The sequence below is a fragment of the Caloenas nicobarica genome, chromosome 18 (genome assembly GCF_036013445.1).
Source record: "Caloenas nicobarica isolate bCalNic1 chromosome 18, bCalNic1.hap1, whole genome shotgun sequence".
Lineage (NCBI taxonomy): Eukaryota > Metazoa > Chordata > Aves > Columbiformes > Columbidae > Caloenas > Caloenas nicobarica.
In genome coordinates this window covers 5,317,660-5,333,068 of record NC_088262.1, presented here as the reverse complement: position 1 = coordinate 5,333,068, position 15,409 = coordinate 5,317,660, and the positions used below count along the sequence as shown (strand labels likewise).

General features: G+C 46.2%; 1 protein-coding gene across 2 annotated transcripts in view; it reads left to right on the top strand.

The window, feature by feature from the left end:
* The window catches only part of TMEM104 (transmembrane protein 104), a 44,462-nt gene that overhangs the window by 12,822 nt on the left and 16,231 nt on the right, over positions 1-15,409 (top strand). The gene's annotated exons all lie outside the window — the stretch shown is intronic.

Sequence of the window (15,409 nt, the reverse complement as noted above, 5' to 3'; positions counted from 1 at the left end):
CATCCAGTGCTGTATGCTGCTTCAGTAATAGCTTTCTGTCTGGTTTAGGATTGTCTATTGCATCTATTACTGTGCTGTGGTTCTGCTCTGAAACCAAGGTTTTTCCCAAAGGATGATAAACGCTGCTTCTCTTGAGCTTGGGGAGAGTTGAGCGCTTGTACCTGGAGACACATGTCAGTAGGACAAAATGAGAAGGGTCATGCAAGTGCTGCATGGTATGGCTTCTGTTAAGGGTCTCAGTGAGAATTTTAAGAAAAAAGAGTGAAGGTGGCCATGTGTGTGCAAAGAAATCCGGGGTAAAGACTGTTCGAAGCAATTTTGCCGTAGTACATTTTGGACCTGCAGTGGGTCCCATCCCTGAGTGCGCTTGTTCCAGCATTATTGCAAAAGTAAAGAGCTGAGCCTCAACAATATTAGTGAATGTCAAAGCCTAGTTAATTATTTAAGAGAAATATTATTGCTTTATTAAATTGTGTTTTGGTATGTTTCTTTAAAACTTCCACAAGATTGAAGATTTCCTTCCTGAATTTCAATAACTCTCCCTGACCCAGCAGAAGGAGCTAGTCAGAAAGGCAGACATGCATTAATTACTGCCTGCATCTCTCAGATATTATGTCTATAATTCATGAAGATAATTGTAGTTAGGACTTGAAAAATTAAAAAAATTAAGACTGTGTAAGCATTAGACTTGCTGTCTGTGTACATAACTCTCAGAGGAGCTTTTCCTTCTGCTTCTCTCCTCTTGCGGATTTGGAGAATAAATATCTGCAAAGTCTTTGGTGGTGGTTAATCCTTCCCCGCTCAGTAATTGAGATGGTGGTTTCAGAGCTTTTCTCTGCTCCTCCTTAGAAGTAGAAAGGGATTGTTTGTGGGAGAATGTACCAGTCTGTAGTGGGTTACTGGAGAGGGACGGTTCCCACAATCACTAATTTCAGGAGGCTGCTGTGTGTCCAAGTTGTAGACTTCTGTTGAGGTCTCTCTAATGTTTCTTTCTAGATGAGCACGGGAGTAAACTGGGACTGGTTCTACCTCCAGCTCTGCTGGTCCCACTCCCTGCTTGCCCCGTGTGGTTTTATTCTCCAGAAAACAAAGATGATGATGACTTCCCTAGAGAAGAATAAGAAATGTAATAATTTATGAAACATTCAGACCACAGTACTGAATCTGTCGTCAAGTTTGGGCTATCTCTGAAGTGTCTGTGTTGGTTAATAGTTTTTGTGGACAACTAGTGACCAGTAGTTAGAACTCTTGAACTTTCTGAGCAAAAGATGCAGATGAGAGGGCCAGGGTATTAAGTTCCTTGACTTCAAGCAAAAGAATTTAATAGCAAAACACTGTAATTATCTCTACAAATTTGTTCCAAGCTTCTTGAGTCTTGAACGTGCAAGAAAAGCTGAAACCTGCCTGTCTGAAGGGAAAAAGGCAACATGAAAGTGAGGGGGGATGAGATGCATCCAGAGCATAGCTGTTCTCTTGGTCCCGGGGGATCATACCTATAGAGAACGTGCTTTGTTTTCGTGACTTACTCTTCTTTTGGATTCTTGCTTGTTGGAATAATTCAGGTTCCACGTTTCAGTGGACAAACAAGGTCTCTTTTCGCAGACTAAGTTCCCCTGTGGCAAGGGGACAGATGGACACCGCGATCCCAGAAGAAAGCAGCTGAGTTTTTGGATCAGCCCTTTTGTCCTAGATGCCTGCCTCTAGTTTTCTCACCTCATCTTAGTACTGTATTTAGGTTTAAGTGACTTTTAGGAGCAAGATGGGTGATTTTCACTAGAACCTCTTGCCTGTTCCAGTGAAGCAGGTCTTTGGATGTAGTGTTGCATTTCTTACTCTGTGCATGACCCCACAGAAAGCCTTTTTTTGGACTACCAGGAGAAATAATCTGTTTGAGATTTTCTGGGAAGATGGTGCCAATGGGAGCTCTCTTGTGCCAAGTACAACCAGTCTGCCAAAGATCTGTGCTGCTTTCCTCCTGTCGACTCTTTTCTCTCCCAATGCTATGTCTTCTTTTCAACAAAAAACATCTCAAGCATTGACTTTTTGAGCTGGAGGTGGAGAAGGGAATAATGACTGATGTAAAAATCCTGTTTCACGGTTTATTGTCCAAAAAGGCCTCTGGAAGCTGTCTCTGCTTTGATCACTGTGAATGGAAGCTGAAAACTAAGTACATAATGAGAATATTTAGACAGATTAAATTCTTCTCTTGAGACTTGCTTGTCTGTGCAGCATCTTTATTGCTACTCCAGAATTTCACACCTAAGTGTGACTGCAGAGTCTTCAGAGACCACTAGGCCCCCATTAACCTTTGTCTGAACAAATGGTTATCTCACTTCTTGTTTGTAAATAGCCTTGGAAAATACAGACTTGCAAAACAAATGAGTGAAGGCAAGTGCAGGAAATACTGAAATAGACTTCTGCTCCTGTCCCGTCACTTGCTGCTGATATTTGCCTCCTCTTTGGGACCGTAGGAGTCCGGGGAGGTTTAAAAGACGAGCTTTGCTGTTCATTGCTGCGAGGGCAAGACCACGCAGGACACATTGGCTGGAGGAAAGGCAAGCGTCAGATGGCCCAGCGACCTTGTTGAAGGCAAGCACTGATTACAGTTAAAGCAGATCGATGGCTTTCTATCTTCGCTTCAGATCCATCGTCAGGCTGTCATGAAGTGACTCCCAAGTCCCTGGGCTGTCTCAATGGCAAGGCTAAGGACAGGGTCGAGTCCTCTCTGTGCTGAATTCACACGTCAATGCAGTTATTTTATCATGTTTTCTCTAAGGTCAGCTGGACGTCTGCTGTGCAGGCTGCGGGCAAGAGGCAGTGGATTTAAGTTTCAGATCTTTCATAACACTTTCTTGTCTTCCTGTTCCAGTGATGTAGGAATGGGACATGATAGTCCCGTTTCTAGAAAGCAGATACTGAGGTAAATAAGAGATTAAATCCTGGGGATCAGCAGCCATGCGGAGTGTCTGATCCAAAATGCATTCATGACCTGGCAAACAGCACTCGTCTTCTGCACCAGGGCAGCCGTTGTAGCTAAAACCTCTCGTCTCTTCCCAGTCCTCCTCTTCTGGCAATTTGGGGCACAGTGTGTTCCCATGGTGGAGAGGAAATGGCTTAAATTCTCAGGAGGAGCCGAACACCTTTCAGAAGAGGCACTGGCACAGGTACTCCTGGTAGCCTGGCTCGGTAGCGCGTCAAAGCTACCAGGTGCATCTGTTCTGTCTGTGTCTCTGTTGGTTTTTTAGCTGATTGGGAAAGGGACACGGCATCCGCTTGTGCCGGTTCACAGATGCTGCAGTATCGCAGGCGGCCCAGCGGGTGTGGGCCGGGCGAAGAGGGGAGTGCAGATGGTTTAATGGAGATTATCCCAGTTGGAAACGTGCTTGTGCAGTGAATAAAATGAGCGGGCTTGCAGGCGCTTACCGTCCCTCTTCAGGAGGGGACAATGTCACCCCAGCCTGATGCTCTGATCAGAATATCCAGCGACTGGAAGGGCTGTGGCCACGGGAGGCTGTGCAGGGGGATGAGCGGGTGGTATAAGGACACGTACCATTGCTCGGTGCCAGCAGAACTTAATCGGCAAAATGCGAAGGCTGAACTGATAAGCGTTGATGTAGATCCCGTCTGCCTCGGTGCGGTGCTGCCTTCCCGGCCCTCCTCGGCTCCGGGCTGTAGCGCTGAGTTTGTGCCGCTGGTAGTATGTGTTCTGCTTCCCTCCGCGGCATTCCTCCTTCCCAGCCTGCTCGGGGTAAAGGTACCTCTGATTTTTGTTGTCAAAGGATCTTTCCAGATATGTTTCCCTGCACTGGGGCAGTTTTATCAGCTTGTTCAGCGCATGAGGCTCTTGTGGCCTCTCTGTCCGTGGCTCCAGCTCAGGGTTACCTTCTGGCCTCTATGGGCTTTCTTTGTGGGTTTTTTTTTTTTGTTTTATTCTTTACCTCCCAGCAGTGATATGAGGGGAGCCCTCACGGTGGTACTTGAACATCCATCCGTGCTCAATCAAAGCTGTCTCTTGCCAAATGGGTGCTGGAGAAACAGAGCTGGAGTGGTGCTGCAAGCAGAGTGCATCTTCCAAGGGCACCTGGGTTTGCTTTTCCTCTGCTGTGAAGCAGCCTCTGATAATAAATGGGTCACAGCTGCTGTCCACTGGATATTTATTCTTACAGGTCTCAGTGTCTAGAGACCTAGAGAGCCAGCGGTGGGGAAGGTGGCTGCTCCAGTGGCAGGTGTCTGGAGCAGGGAGGGCTGATTTCCCAGCGCATCAATCAAGAAGGTTTGGAGTGCTTGCTCTGGGCTCCCAGGGTGAGCCAGGGAGAGGAGGGAAAGCTGATGGAAGTTTACCCTGCTGGTGTGAAGCCATCATCTTATTTAAATAAATTGCTTGAAGTGCAGTGTTGTTGTGTTGCAGGTTACCCCAGCTTACACTAAAGATGCAGCAGGACTGGGGCACTATTAGCATGTACCTTGTGTATCGTTATTCATGATAAGACCTTCTTGCCAAAGGTATTGCGTTATATTCCCTACCACAAATGCTCTGATGCATTTTATGATGATATTGGTAAGGAAGTAGAAACAAATGTACAAAAACCACAGCTGCTACTGCTGTGTATAGATCCAGTTCTGAAAGTCTTCAAAACAGGGAGAAGCCTCTTGAGGATCCAGAGTATTGCGCCATTTCTATATGTACAGAAACCTGAGGGTTTGAGCTATTGTTATGGCAGGAGAGGAATTAGCGCTGCATGAAGCATAAATATCAGTAGCCTTAACTGTTTGTTACAGGTGCCTCTGAAATACAGCTTTGCTTGGCTAAAAGCCCAGTCTCAGGGGCTGATTGGAGTCTTCTCATGCCTTGTGTCAGCTTCCAAAAAGTAAGGTCAGTTAAGTTGCCGCTTTGCTCTGAAGTAGTTGAAGAAGGACAGGAGCCAAGTTCGTTTAAAATAAATGGTGCCTGCATGTGGGATGGGAAGGCAATTCTCAGCTTTGCTATTGTGAAAATAATAAGGTTGAAATTGGCACAAGGCCTTGTTAATATGTCATAAATCCTGCCTCCTTCATCCTGGTCCATTCATCTTCTGTGGGCTTGTCAATAAATTCTTTCAATTGCTCACTCGTCATAAGCCTGTGACAGATAAACTGGCTCTTTTGGAGTTTTCCACACCCCTCGTGTTTCCTAATGCAAAGGGAACTTCAGATAATAATGGGCCTTGGGAATAAGAGGTTTTTCCTGACCTGGCAGGAGGAGAGGCAGAAGTAGCATGGTGTTGTGAAAGTGGAATATAAACTTGTTGTAGTGGTGACCTGAGAGCTGGAGTTCACCTTCTGGTGTGTGATTTTTTTTTTTTTTTTTTTCCTTGCTTTCCTTGTAGCCGGTTGTATTTTGAATAAAAGAAACATCAGCCAGAAGACAAGGCTCCCTGCAGCTAGGGCTGGGTGGGAGAGTGAGCTTTTGGTGCAACAGTGAAGCAACTGCAAGACCACAGATTGCAGCAACTAAGTTTAAAGGATTAGCTTGTCTCTTTTCACAGGAAAATCAATAGTGCAGGGGACTGGAATGTGTTTTCTGCACAGATCTGTCTGTTCACTTCACAATGAGAAGTGTTTTTTTTTCCTTAAGAGGAGCTTGGCTTGTGCTGTCACTTGGACACTAAGCTTTTCCGAAGGGCCAGTCCTTCCCCCCTGCCACCTCCAACAGGCTGGCAGGGGCTGTGTGGAAGGGAAAGCTGCTGTTCTGCTGGTTGTACATCTGGCCAGGTGTGTTCCAGCTGCTAGCAGCCCTTAAGAGAAGCAAAAGGAGGCTGGTGTGATGGGCAGAGGCCATTGATGAGCTCAGATGCACTTGGCTTCCCCATAGAAGAGTGTCCTGCACATTTTAGAGCTTGGTTTGGCTTATGTGATGATGGATGGTGGGCATGAACCTCGAAAGCAAGCCAGCTCAACAAATCGGGCACAGGAGTTGTTCTAGATAGATATCTGTTTGCTTTTGTGCACTTCCTGCGATTATGAACGCACCAACACTGTTTATTTGTCTCAAGCTACAGCCCCTGCTGCCCAGTGGAGCCACCCCAGCAAGGCTGAGAGGCTGCTCCTTTTCCTAAATAAAACTGTTCTTTGGAGTACTCTCACCTGGGCAGCCAGGCACCGAAGCTGACTCCGTTCTCTCTCGATATTGGGGACCGATCTCTGCTGAACAGGTCAGGTGTCAGAACCGACATCTGTCTGTGATCACCCACACACTATACAAGTTGCAAAGGTTTAAAAAGGGCCTTTTAAAATCTCTTTCTTGGACTAGGCTGTTCCAGAAGACTCACAGATCTTTCATTTTTGGAACACTTTTGTAGGAAAAAAAGTAATAAATGCATTTCCCCTGTGCAGTGTTATTTTGTGACAGCATCCCAGAAACCAGAATTGGAGAAGACTTGTTAAGTCAGCTAAGCACTCCCCTGGGAGATGCAATACCAACCTATTTCTCAACAGCATATTTTCCAGTAATTTGTCCGGTGCTTTAACACCAGTTTTGTTTTTAAACAGAGGTCTGACCTTGCTGCCTGCCTGATTCGCATCAGCGTTTTCATTGAGTAAGACAGCAGCCTTGATCTCTCCTCCCCTGAAATTATCATTAATTCCTTAATATACAGGTAGAAAGCACCAGGGCTGCAGAACTGTGCAGTTATGCCACACTGAACACTACCTGAGGCTGTGGAAGGAAGAGGTATGGACGTACTGGTATCTCTTTATACTCCTTAATAAGTCTGCAACTTCTTAACACCCTCCTAAATTGCACTTTATGTCTGGGTGAGGTCACTCATGCTCTTGTCCAAAAATGTGGATTTTTTTGGACTACATCAGCAAATCCCACACGTGGCTCATGCTTCTGTAAGCAGGACTATAAATACAAATAACGCAGCTGGGATTTATCTTGTAAGTTGGAGTCGGTATAATGCTCTCAGGCAGAGCTGATCTCCCTGTTGCACCAGTTTGGTATCCAGGAGGAGGCTGGGAACAAGCAGATTCCCTGCTAGCCCCAGGCAACAGGGCTTTATTGCTTACTTTTGTGAACCTGCAAAGTCATTACAAAGTGCGGGACATTTCCTTTCCTTCTGGGCAACTCCTGCCTGACACAGTGGAGGGAATGATGCTGAAATGGCATCCTCTAGGCAGCTGAAAAATCGTGTGAAACTCAACTGAGAAGTTTGTAGGGGAAAAAAGGAAAAATAGAGGCTTGGTGGTAGTGGCAGACAAGGGGTTAGTGGCCGCCAGGAACACTCATCCTTGCTGGACCCAAGTACCTCCTGACCCTGGCAGTTTGCAGCTTGACATGTTTGCAGGGCCCTCGGTGCATCCATGTCTCCCTCGCTTTATGCCGTCTCACCCCAGGGCTTTTCTAGTCAATAGAAATATTGTTGAGTTTCCAATATCCTGCCAGGAGAGGCTATGAATATGCAGGAATTTGGGGCAGTGTCTGTGTATAACAATTATGCCTTCACACTTTCTTGGAAGGAACTCATTAATCTCTCGTACCATGCTAATAAATTAGGGAGATGTGGGACGACTCCTCAAGGTTATCCAGCGTCAGGACGGAGGTCAGAACAAGCTGGTAGGGGGGGTACAGCCAGACCTGGCTCTGCTGTCCTTCCAAATCTCTCAAACCAACCGTTCAGCTCTCCTGCATCCATCCACTTTGCTGCTTCCCTCCTGCTTGTTCGGATGCAATTAGGAGATGCAGAATAAGGGGGAGCCAAGGGTCAAGGAGGCAGTAAAGTGATTACAAGATGCTGCAAATGGCTGTGCCATAAATACTCCAATGATGAAAAATTAGATGCCAGTCACCTCAGGGTTATTGCTGGCCTCCATCTTTCTCTTGTTGTGAAAAATGATAATGGAAATGTATTTACCCCGGAGAGTGCAAGCTTGCCGCTGGCTGCAGTCCTGCACACCCCAGGCGTGCCAGGGACTGCAATCCTTGCGCCAAATGACTTTCTGAAAACATTTTGTACACGGATTTCTTCACTTTAAGAGGAGGAAGAACTGGTTTTCCAAGGTGTTCTTTTCAAAGTGGAAAGTTCCTGGTGCTCAGAGGTGGGCCAGCTCCAGAAACAGACTGTGGCCCCAAGTCAGGGTGAGGAAAGGACAGCAGCACCCCCCAGTGCTGCCTTGACATCCGTGTGCTGCTTCTACGTTGGCTTCCTAGCACATGGTGGCTGCTCAGTTGGTGGCTGGTCCTTGGTGCGGTGGGTGCCCAGCAAGATCAAAGCTTGCAAGGACATCAGCTGGGACAAGTACACTTGTTTGCTGGGTGGGCAGTCAAAAGCAAGCTGCCATAAGCTAGTGATGGACTAGAACCTTTGAAAGTCATACTCAGATTCATTCAACGAAGTAGATTTGGGGGTGCGGGCATTTCTTTCCATCTCCTGCAGAAGGTTTTCCATTTGGAAGAAGCGCTGGGAGCGCTATGGCACAGGAGCTGTGAGTGGCAGCAGCTCCGTGGGTGAGGGTGGGTGAAATGCCACTCGCTTTGCTGGTGAAAACCATCCTGGCAGCAGCTGAGTTCCAGGTTCTGGGGAGATGCCTCCTCCCTGGCTCGGGGTACTGGGAGAGAGGTGGGTGAGGGCTCCGTTGTGCCAGCGACGTGCTGCATGTGAGTTATGACTCTAACCCTCTGCCAGGTGTCCCGAGAGCGGCACGTTAATCACCAGAGCTGCTGTGGCAGCAGATGCCTCTGTGCTCCAAGCGTAACTGCCCTTGTTTCTTTATCTATAAATATTCCTTGTGGGATGTCTGGCAGTTGCATCCTCCGTCCGTTGTGACTTCCTGACTCTACAGGGGATCTGGAGGTTAAAATCCCTCTTGCCTCGCAACTTCTTTGAGCAATTCTTGTTCTGTTGTTGGTTTATCTCTTTTCAACCAACTTTAAGAGCTTCATTATCTCTTGTCTCCTGATAACTTGCTGCCTATCAGCATGGCCCCTGCTGCAGCCCTGCCTCCAGCCTTAAGAAGCTGTGGATCTTCAGCTTTATTTTTTTTTTTTCAGCTCTCTAAAGAAGCTCCTTCCTGAACAATCAGACTCCTTTCATGTATTTATATTTGTACTGTCCGCTGCAAGGGGTAAAGCTTTGCCGACGAATGCTTGGATTGCCGCCCTCACTGATGTGCCATCTGGCTCTCTCTAGCTTGAGATATGAGCTCATGCCGGAGAGAAATGTGGCCTCATCACCCTAGTGAAGGGGAGGAGAGGTGGCAGAGGGGACACCGTGTTGCACTGAAGACCCCGTCCCCTTGATGGATTTTAGCTGAAAAACACTGAGGCCCTGGCATGAGCAACTGGAGCCCATTGCAGGATCGTGTAGCAGTTGCCATGACTTGAAGTGGTTGCAGAGGAGCTACCAGAGGCTGCAGGTGGGTGTTGGTGAAGCTGCAAGTAGCTCTGAAATGTTATAAAGCTCTGCTTGCTTTACCTAGGAGTCCCAAACAGGAGTGGGGGAAGCAGCTTGCATTTAATATTTCTCTTCTAAGTCAGCCCTAAAAATTCTCTGAGGATGTGAATAGGAGCACCAGTTCATAAGACACTGCTCTTCTGAAGACGATAGGTCTGGTTCAAGCTTCCAGCCAGGGATAAAACCTCTGACCCATGTCAGTGCTGGTAAATCAAGTTCTGGTTTGCAGTTTTATCCCCTAGATGTCTCTTTAGACATACTCTAGAGGAGAGTACCTGAGGTGGGAACAGGTCAGCCAGTCCCTGCCTTGCTTAACATCTTGTTTGTTCGCTGTACTTGCACAGTCTGGTTTTGTTGTATTGTTTTGTCTGTCCCTTCTAGCGCTCATCTGGGTTGTGAAATAGCTCTGAGCTCAGGGACATCTTGCAGAAGCAGAGCGGGTGTCAGAATTGCCACTCCTGACAGCGTGGATGAAATGTCTGCTTTTTCCTGCCGTGCTCAAGGAGACTTTCCTTGTGACTGAGCACTGAATCAAGCAAAGCTTCCTCTGGGAGGTGCTCCTTCAGCAGAGCTTGTGTTGTCCTGCCGGTATCGTGCTTTGCTGTGGGAATGCTCCATACCCCTGTATAAAACACTCAACTCTCGGCTTTCCAGCCAAGGTGGCAAAGCCTGCCAAGGAGAGCGATCCTTGTTAAACTAGTAACTTTCTTTTTAAATGTTGAGCTTATTCCCCATCAGAGCAGGATTATTTGCTGTACTGTCTTGCGGGGGAGAGGTACTGTTGCTCAACAGTTGTGAAATCAAATGATCATCAATATCTGCAGAGGTGGAGTTGATACTGTCCTGAAATGAACTTTGTGTGGGATGTTGGCATTTCTACCAAGGGGAAGCAAGAGCCACCGAGGAAGGATTTGGTTTGGGCTGAGTTCTGGTTCTGAATGAGGGTGAGTAAAGCTGGGAGGAGGAGAAAAGGAAAGGGAAGGATGGTTGGGGTCTAAGCCCAAAGGGAGATATTTAAGGAAAGAGCACTACAACATCTCTTTACCATCTTCATATTAAAACTGAGGGATGCTTTGCCTCATATCTGAGATTTACTGACTTTGCATTGGTATGATAGCCCTGTGCCACACAAATGCATTTATCCAAAAACTCTCCAACTCTTTTTGCTGTGGTCCTGGTGTATTTGCTGCATTTGACAAGGTTAATCCTCACTTTGATCAGGTAAATACCCTGCTTCTGCTCAACCTGTCTGAAAGTTTCCAGGCTCTGAATCAGCAAGAAACAATAGCTACTGTTTTTAACTCACTACTCAGCAAGCACCGAAGACAGATGCAATTCTTACAATGAGTTTGCGGAGCATGAAAACAAGCAAGTTGTGATGACAGTTAGGGATGAAGCTGGTTTTCGGATGGTCCTCTTGCAAATGTATGCAGGCACTAGCCATAATGCTGTAACTACTGCATCTAATACATGAATCAGCTGCGTTTGGGATGCTAATTGCGCTTCCTGAGCTGTATTGGCTTTTTCAGTGAACACCGCATGCTGGGAAGCAGATGAAAGCTATTGAACTGTACTGGTTCAGAGTGATATATGGACCCTTCAGGTCAGTAAAGAACCTGTTTAGTCAATAGGGTCCTCAAGCTGGCTTAAAGCATCTTTAGACGGTCTGAGAGACTCTTGGCATCAGCTGGCCACTGCTGAGCGGGTGAGAGCTCTCTTGGGGGTCCTCTTGGCTGAAACTAAGCTGATAAAACCAGCCAGATGTCCTATTAACGCTTGATCGTACTTTTTCTTTTGTCAGATAAGCCAATAAACAAGGTTATGTAACTGAGTTTTAACATAAGAGCTTTAATAAAATATACTTTTAGAAATATATAAATACATATAGAAATATATTGCAGGCAACGGTAAGCCCCAGCTAGTTTCCCCTGTGGCAAGAAGACTCGAGTTGACCAGCCTACTTTTCACTTTGAAATACTAAAAGCTGACAGGTGCCGAGGCTGGGGAAGTGGCGTTTGCTGAGTAGCCGGCTAAGGAGAGCTCCCAGACCTTAGTGCTTGTGCTGTTGTGGCTTGGCTGGGTGGGAGGGATAGGTCTGAAGACCCTCCTGGGGCAGAGCAAACTGGTGTGCTGCTGGAAACCCCTCCTAGGCTGCCGGGCAGGGTGGGATTCGGGGTGACAAGCTGCTGTTCTTTCCTCTGCACTCACTGGCTTCAAATTTTCTGGCTAGAAACATCAGTAAAAGCAAGAAAAATTCTGGTTTTATTGGGTCATTCACACGATGGATCTTCGTGCTGGTTTTCAGCATGAGAAAGGAAGGAAAAGTAAAGAATTTTGCGTTTCTTGCATTTGTTTGTTGCGTGGGGGCTCTGCAGCAAGCCTGGTGACTTCTCTGGCCTTTCCCGTTTAATGGAGGAGCTCGGAGAGAAATTAGAGAACCACTCTTAGCAGCCATTGTGTGCAAAAACACAGTAAAGGTTTCTCTCTGCCATCCTGTGAATATAAACAGCATTTGATAGATCTGATGCTCCTTCTTAGCCAAAGGGAGGATTTCTTTACCTTGCTTAAGTTTAACAATAAATCACGCTATAATGATATAGTATAATATAATAATATAGTATAATATAATAATATAGTATAATATAATAAAGTACACCTGCTTGTTTCTAATGGGAAGCCACTTCATTAGTAGAAAAATCTTTAATCAAAGTAGACTATGCTCATTCTGCCTTGAGTTAATTTGCTGAAGCTTAGGAAGAGAATGATAAACTCCTCGAAGTCATCTCAGCTAGCTCAAGAGGTGAACTGGAAAACCTGGGAGAGCTTTTTGATGTGCCGGAGCTCTGCATATTTGATTTCTGGCAGGGCTGACTTGTGCAGTTCTCAGTGTAGGTTTTGGGTTGTTTGAATAGCATGTGTAATGAAGCACTTTGTAAATTATATCCCTCTGGGGGAGACTTGAGCTTGCAGAACATCAGGTGGAAAGTTTGGGTATATGTCTGAGGTGCTTATTTGGGCTTACTTTTTCCTTAGGGAGAAGTTATGAAACTAATTAACTTAATGGGTCGGAAGAGCATTTAGGTGTCTGGCACAGTGAGGTAGAGAGAGATCCTCCTTCTAAGCATCATGGCCTCTTCCCATCCTTTTGAGGATGTCTTTTTAAATAGGCTTCCTGGTCTTGAGACTCTTCTGAGGATTGATGATGAGATTAGCTCTAATCCGGGGACTTGCCCCTTGTGTCCTGATTATTCCTGGCCTGTGCTCTATCCCACAGAGCTGTACACAATTTCACTTTGAAGTGATGTTAATCTGGCTGTTTAATGTCCTTTTCTGCCCTACCTTTCTCCTCTCAAGCAGTCCGGTGTGTGCTGTGGCTTCCTCTCCTAAAAGTGGTTGGCACAAATCTCTGCAGAGCAGGGCAGCCTCATCTCATTCTAGGCCTTAGCATCGTTTGTATCGATCTGTGGACATCCATCGTGGTTTGCTAATAGGCATCAAGTGGAAAAGGTAATACATTTCTATTGCATTTGAATTCATCTCTCACTTTATTCCTTTGGACCAGCTCCAGGATCTTGTTAAGAACAGAAGACACTGATCGTTTTAAAGGACGGGAGGGGAATCCGACCATTCAGACACCACAACTTGTGTCTCTTGCCCATGAGTAGTCAGGCTCACAGAGGGCAGAGTTGAAGGAGTTGCTCAATGGGTTGTTCAAAATGCTCTGAGTGCTGGAGAACAGCTGCAGACAGTGGAGTGTAACATCCAGCAGAATTCCAGAAGTTCGGGAGCATGTGGGACACCAAGACACCCAGCACCTAATGACGCTTTTGATGCTTTTCAGCAACAGAGCCCCAAATCCACCTTAACATGGTCCTTTCATCAGTGCTTAAGACAAATCCAGGTTTTGGACCCAGCTGCTTCGGTGCTCAGCAATCTTGTGTCAGTCCTTGCCATGGTTTGAGGTGCCATTTTGCCAATTGGTTCCGGTGCATTCTAATTTGCAGAAGACACCTGTTCCTTAATTACCACCATCCTTTGTCCGTCTCTCTTTGTTTCCACTCTTTCTGACGCATGAGCTATTAACACGATTTGAAGGGAGGTTGTGTTGAGCAGTGTTTGTGTTGGGAGGGGAGGATGAAAGATATTAGTCACAAACTTGACAATAATTTCCTGTAAGAGACTTGGTGTCTACTTGATTCGCTGTGGGTCCTTAACCTACATCTCTCTTTAGACTAAAGTTTATTTAGTCCTTTGGGCTTTGTGCACTGTCTTAGGATGGAGTGGCAATCTGCAGAGGGCAGGAGAGTAGAGTTAAGCTCTTGATTAGAAGAAAGGAACAAGAGGGAGAAGAGTAAAAAAATACTTGTAACTGGCTGGTTTGCTTCTGTGCTAAAACCGAAAGTGTCTCAACTATTAAGGCTGTTTTAGTTCTTAATCTTGCTGGTTATGCCTGTGTTGTTGTATTCTGTGTGGTTTCAGTGTTTCCTCCAAGTATCCTCAATTGCTTCACACATCTGAATTCTGTGCACGCTTTCTGTCCCCTCTTTCTTTTTTTTTTTTTTTTTTTCCCAAGCAGAAAAACAAGACTCGGTGTAAATGATGGCTGTAGGTCAGAATATGTCTTGACCGAGCGACGTGTGAAACCAAGGGTTCTCTCCTCCAGTCCCCTTCTGGGTTTACTTTGGTCGTTTGAGAATACTTGTGATGCAAGGCATTTCCAATTTGCCTTGCAGATATTCTGAAGCTGTCTCAAAAAGGGTTTCTTGGGGTTGTACTAGTCTTAAAATAGCTTGGGTTCTGTTCTGTCACTGACTCTGTTGGGGTCGACAGGGACCTTGAGGCTCCACAGCCTGCCCTTTTGTGTCCCAGTTCTTCCCTTCTGGTGACACCTTTCTTCGGAACTGCTTTAAGAAGTCAAGGAAAAGAGCAATGTGTAAATATTAATGTTGAGTATTTGTCTTTAAAATCCCTTTGGGTTACTCAACAAATCTGCACAGTGTGTGCCGTGGCTCTCTAGATTCTACTTCCTTACAGCTTTTGGATCTGCTAGTACATCGCTAGCCTGTGCCACCCCATGGATCACAGGCAGGGCTCTCTCCTGGAACACCCATTTTTGTCTTCCTGTTGCAAGTAGCTTCTCTCAGTTCATATTCAGATCTCAGTCAAGGTCTGTTGTCTTCCTGCAGTGAAGCCTTTTCTGTCTGGACCAAGTAGATCTCAGAGGAGATGGTGCTGCCCAGGACATGGCTCCTCTGGGCACGGGCTGGCAGCACGGTTGCCCTGTGTGCTGTAGGAGAGTGCTAGAATAAACTGGTATGGAAAGCTGTGTAGTTCTAATTTCCAGCTTTGTTTGTTACGTTTTGCAACCCAGCTGAAAAAGACGCAACAGACTGGTACTGCAGCATACCCCAGTTTAGTTCGCTAAGAAACCCTGGTCTCAGTACACATCTAAGAGGGCAGTGAAGAAAGATCTCTTCTCACTTACAGTGTCTTTAATTTCCACACTGAAATAAGTTTGTTCTTGTGAGTATCTTTGAGATTTTCCTCACTTTGCACAGTTTTTCAGCTTCCAAGGCAACAGTTACGCTATAAGCTCCCTGCTGTAAAACAAGCAACTTAAATCATTGCAAAAACTGTTCCGGGCAGACCTGGCTTTATCACCATGCAGCCTGGGACACCCCAAGCTGCTCTGTCAATGCTAATGCAAACAGACTGGTCATGGCTATTGCTATCCAGACCTAACCTGAGCGTGTACCTGGACAAAGAGGCCACAGTTTAATATTTAATGTTCCATAAGGCTGCACTGAGAGCTTTTACTGAAATGTGTCGGGAAAGGCATGCTGTACTGGTGATAGCGAGCGGCTGGGAGCCAGGAGGATCCTGTGCTCTCCTGCTGCCCGAGGCATGTTCTCAGATACCGAGCAGCTTGCTTGACCCTCTGTGTCTCAGCCAACCTAGATGTAAAATTAAGCAACAGA